This window comes from Asparagus officinalis, chromosome 10 (genome assembly GCF_001876935.1).
Source record: "Asparagus officinalis chromosome 10, Aspof.V1, whole genome shotgun sequence".
Lineage (NCBI taxonomy): Eukaryota > Viridiplantae > Streptophyta > Magnoliopsida > Asparagales > Asparagaceae > Asparagus > Asparagus officinalis.
In genome coordinates, this window is record NC_033803.1 from 40,350,269 (window position 1) to 40,355,631 (window position 5,363).

The window sequence follows — 5,363 nt, forward strand, 5'->3', positions numbered from 1 at the left end:
GAAGAGATTTACTACTACAAGGAAGAGCTAGGGGTTGTTCGATCTTCCATCGAATCACGCTTCGAAAGTATGACTTTCTAACTCTTGTATGGTCTCTTTAATATAGGGATCATGTTAGATTTAATTAGGATGGTCCTACCTTGTTTTTCATGCTCTCTACATGCTTAGTATTATTATACGTACAGTCTTCCGTTGCGTATTTTGCATGTATTTAGCATGAATTTCCAACATGGTATCAGAGCCATGGTTCCATCTAATTCAATCTTTGCATGCATATCTAACTCATAGAGGATTTTCTAATTGCTTCTAATTACTAGTTTAATTAAAAGATGTTTTAATGAAACTAGTTAATTTATTCAAGTTGTTTTGTAATGAGTTATACTAGTCATTGATTCAAAAGTATGATTTTTTTATCATAAGTTTTTAGGAGTAAAAAAACTTGTATAAATTGCAAAACACTTGTTTACAACTAGTGTAGTTATATGTTAGAAGCAAGATAGTCCTATTTGAGTTAGGTTAATCCCTATGTTATCTAGTTTTTCAATTTGTTGCATAACTAGATAGATGTATATTTTTTAATGTTGATTAAGTTATATGTTTTATATTATTTTGCATGGATGTTATGTTTATGGATGGTAGTGGACAACGATTCTCTTGCATTTATTGTATTAATGTAATATATCTAAAAATGTAATATTTTTTTTATGACCTCTTCCCTCCTCGAGCATGGGCTACGCCTACGGGTTAAGGCACTTGCTCACCGATCATGGGCTATGCCTACGGGTATAGGCCCTTGTTCGGGTGTGGAGGGTATGGTTATTTAGTTTAGTTATTTTATTTTTGGCTTTTATTTTACATTCAATGCAATATTATTTCTCATCCTACGAGATGGTTTTTCCACAATAAATGGGGTTTGCACGTCCTATGTATATGTGATTGTAATAATACAGGATTTGTAAGGGAGCTAGCACTGCAAGGAGTTGCAAATTGCTTTCCTAAATGTAATTAGTATAGTTGCATTTTATTCCTGTAGTTGTCCACTATAATTCCATATTGCTGTTACATATGTTGATATGTTGGTTGTGCCCCAATTGTAGATGTCAATACAATTGGGTGCTATATTTTGCAAAATTTATATCTCTATCTCACTAGAGAATAGTTTTTTTTATATAAAAACCTTATTTTTAAACTTTGTGAGACATGGTAATAAGAGTTTATTGACCATAGAGTGGTGAGACCGACATTAACATAGCATTAGTGTGAAAGAAAAATAAACCTAAAGGAGTTAAAAGAAATATATTTAGAACGAACTTTTAACTAGTGTCAAGGAAAATAATTATGAGTTATAGCTCATGGGGTGATGCCCAACTTAAGATTAGGGGTGATGCCCTATCTTTCGTGCTATAGTCTTAAAGAGCGGTGGTTGCTTAATTAAGGTCCAATGAATATTCTTGGTGAATAGCTCGGAACCCTCCCACCAATCTATATCAAGTTTGATTACGGTAAAAGATTTGTGAAATCGTCCGTAGCCCTCCATCATTTCAGGTGAATACTATTAAGCTTATAAATACTATGTTTGTTGGCATACGTCAAGGCATAACTATTCTATGGCTATGTAGTATTCATCTGTATATTAGATATAAGGATAGCTTAAGTTGCTTATGCGACTTTGTTGGCATACGTCAAGAGTTTGTATAATTTAAATTTAAGCCAGTCAAGAAATGATGAGTCCAAACTTAACTAGATTTTTATGATTTGTTGGCTATCGTCAAGGTCATAAAAGACTAGGGGCAAAATCATATCAAGAATTACAAGAATGTAAAAGACAAAAATTGTCTACCAATTATTGAGTATATCAATTTGCTGGCCATCGTCAAGGTTGATACATTTAATGATAATTGGATCTTGATCCCACTTGAAAACAAGAGGTTGTTTTCCGATCACCTCTTATAAAGGTTTTGAGGGACTCGAAAAATAGTGGGAGGCATAACTTGTTAGACCCTATAGGGGGGTGATTAGGGTCTTATGCTAATCTAATCCGATTTAAATGCCAATTAAAATATATTAATAAGTTATCCTAGCAAGTGTGAAATACAACAATATATATTAGCTAGGATAAGAAAGATAAACAATGAGATATATCCTATATGATAGAGATATATGTATATATGCAAGGATATATAAACAACACAAGGGTAAAATAAACAATCTACACAAGTGATAGGGTAATATGATGAGCAATACACAAAGGCGATATAAGATATGAAAACAAGAATAAGAACGCCAATGCAATCACAAACACACGATATGATCACGGAGTTCGGACCTTCCGTCCTACGTCTCCGCTCCCCACTCCCGGGGAGAAATCCACTATCACAACCGGGTTTTCTACGTTCACCCGAACAACGTTTACACCTCACAGTATCGGTTTTCAACGCTCACCGATCAACGTCACTCCTCACAATCGGTTTCCTAGTTCACCGAAAACTTTCACCCCACACTCGGTTTCTAGCTCACCGAAAACCTAACAATCTCACAATGTAACAAATATAAATTGTTCTCTAATATGGATGAGAACACAATAAAAGCTCACACTCAATGCTACAACTCTCACAACCCTAATATATTATGAATGCAAATACAATAAGCTCAAAGTGGGTGTGTGTAACAATGAGTGAAATCAAATCTAAACTCAATATAAAACTAGCTTTAATAGAATTGATAATTAACAAATAACAAATGAAAGCTAGAGTAGAGTTTAGAAAACTTCTCAATGGAAGACAAGATGGAGAGATGGAGATTGGAGCCCAAACAAGAAGATGATCTCCTCCACTTGTGAAAACTTCTTCACAAACAAAAACAAACCCTTAAACACACTTAAACCCTTGTTTAAAACTTGTTTAAAAACTTCTTAGATAGTTTGAAAAGAGATCAGCAATGGGTATTTATACCCTCTCAAAACTCAGCCAAAAACCCCAAGCAAAAAGACAAAACAGCCCCATTCAACGGCTCTAAAAAGAGCCGTTGGGACTCCAGCGGTCGACCGATGAAAAACGCGGTCGACCGGAAACAAGTTCAGAGTCGCAGGAGACGTCCAGAGAGTCTTCGGTCGACCGGGTGGAAATTTCGGTCGACCGATGGTAAATTTCGGTCGACCGGCGGAAATTTCGGTCGACCGACGGTACTGAAGCAGGTATATCCGATTTTATAAAATCGGTTAAAAATAGTAAAACAGCTTACGCATGAGAGCTGTTCTCGTCAAAAGCGAGGGGTTTTTTAAAAAATACATCCGACGTGATGATAGAAACGCTTCTCGAGCTCGTACAGAAGCAAGCAGGGGGTTTTTTGAAAAAAGCCAACGCAAAAAAAAAAACCCCAAAATCCCATCGCACTGAACAATCTCTCTCTTCATCAGCTTTCGATTCTTATCCCAAAATTCCATCGCACTGAACAGTCTCTCTCCTCCATTAAAGCCACCGCCTTCCCCCATTTCTCTCTTCATCAGCCTTCATCATTTCTCGAAACACAAAATAAGATTGCTCAAACTTTACGATTACATGCCCATAAAAAGACAGAATACTTGTTGTCTGTCTAACCAAAAACACTGCTAATCCTGATCACATGTGTGTTGATATTAAAAAGCATGAGATGCTGAGTTAGTGGAATTCAGACTCAGATCCAACTACTAAGTGATCAATTTCAGAGTCACAACCAGTTCATATTAGAAGCTCAAAACATAAAAACTTAAGAGCAAATCTCTTTAATATAATTAAAAAGCAGATGAAGCAATCTCACAAAAATGCCATATGACTCAGACATGTTCAGCAAAGCTAATTGGTCGAAAACGATGGATAAAATGGTCCAAATCAATGTTGGTGCATAATCATATGATGGTATCAATCATCATCAAACTAAAAGTTTCATGGGAGACAAGGCAGAGGATCAATAAGCTATGACCAATGCAAATTAATACATAACAAAGATTATCAGCTACACAATAAACCGTATGTTCGATCTCCAGTACCAATTTCATGCAACACACATTGATATAGGCCTTCACTGCATCTTTAACTGATCTGCACCTGAGTATTCATATTTGAACACAAATTTCAGTTAGACGTGCAATCCCTTCAACCATTAGCGCAAAAGCACAGATAAACCGGACTCAAACACAATACATTTTGCAACAGCACAAAAGCACAAAAGCAACATCCCAACTCCAATTTTAGTACATGTAGGAGATACAGATTTAACATTACAACACTGAAAACATTACAACACTGACACACCAGTTTTAGAAGCATAAATTACAAGCATAAATTTGAATGCAAATCCCATCTCCAATTTTAGAAACTAACTGATACACCGGACTCCAATTTCCAAAAAAATAAGACCGACATCAATCTATAATTCCTAAAAATAAGACCGACAAAAAAACACAGAGATCAAAAGATCACAGCTCTGTACCTTCGACCATGAGCTCGTCCGCTTCGGCTCCTCGACCTCGACCACCGGTGATCCTTACCTGAGTTGGGGGAAGGCGGTGGCTTGATGGAGGAGGAGAAATGGGGATCTCGAGAGAGCGCTCGAGCTCGAAGGAAGATCGGCCGAAATCGGCTGTGATGCTGCTTTTGCGGTGGGCGGAGTTAGGGAATTCGATGGCTTGACGATGAAGAGAGAAATAGGGGAAGGCGGTGGCTTTAATGGAGGAGAGAGACTGTTCAGTGGGATGGAATTTTGGGATAAGAATCGAAAGCTGATGAAGAGAGAGACTGTTCAGGGCGATGGGATTTTGGGTTTTTTTTTTTGCGTTGGCTTTTTTCAAAAAACCCCCTGCTTGCTTCTGTACGAGCTCGAGATTCGTTTCTATCATCACGTCGCATGTTTTTTTTTTAAAAACCCCTCGCTTTTACCCCTCGCTTTTGACGAGAACAGCTCTCATGCGTACGCATCAGTGTGCATGAGAAAGAACAATTTTTCATAACAGACCCATTTAGTTTTTTATTTTTCAAAATCGACCGATTTTTCTTTTATTTATCAAAACCGACCCGATTTTGTGATTAGCAGGCTAATTACTATCCTAAATAGTCGGGGTTGCCAACCCCGACTATTTAGGATAGTGTTAAACCCTAATTAAAGACCTTAAACCCTAAAAATTAATGTCCTAAATAGTCGGGGTTGGCAACCCCGACTATTTAGGATAGTAATTAGACTGTTAATCATAAAATCGGGTCGGTTTTGATAAATAAAAGAAAAAACAGTCGATTTTGAAAAATAAAAATCTAAATGAGGCTGTTTTGAAAAATTGTTCCATGAGAAATTCTCTCTCTCTCTATATATATATATATATATATATAGTGGAT

At 36.7% G+C, this 5,363-nt stretch overlaps 1 long non-coding RNA gene across 1 annotated transcript; it reads right to left on the bottom strand.

Annotated features, from left to right (window-relative positions):
• Positions 3,889-4,845, bottom strand: LOC109825564. Its single transcript, XR_002243023.1, has 2 exons — positions 4,468-4,845; positions 3,889-4,082 (listed from the first exon to the last, which is right to left on the bottom strand). It is a non-coding gene; the product is annotated as an uncharacterized LOC109825564 (long non-coding RNA).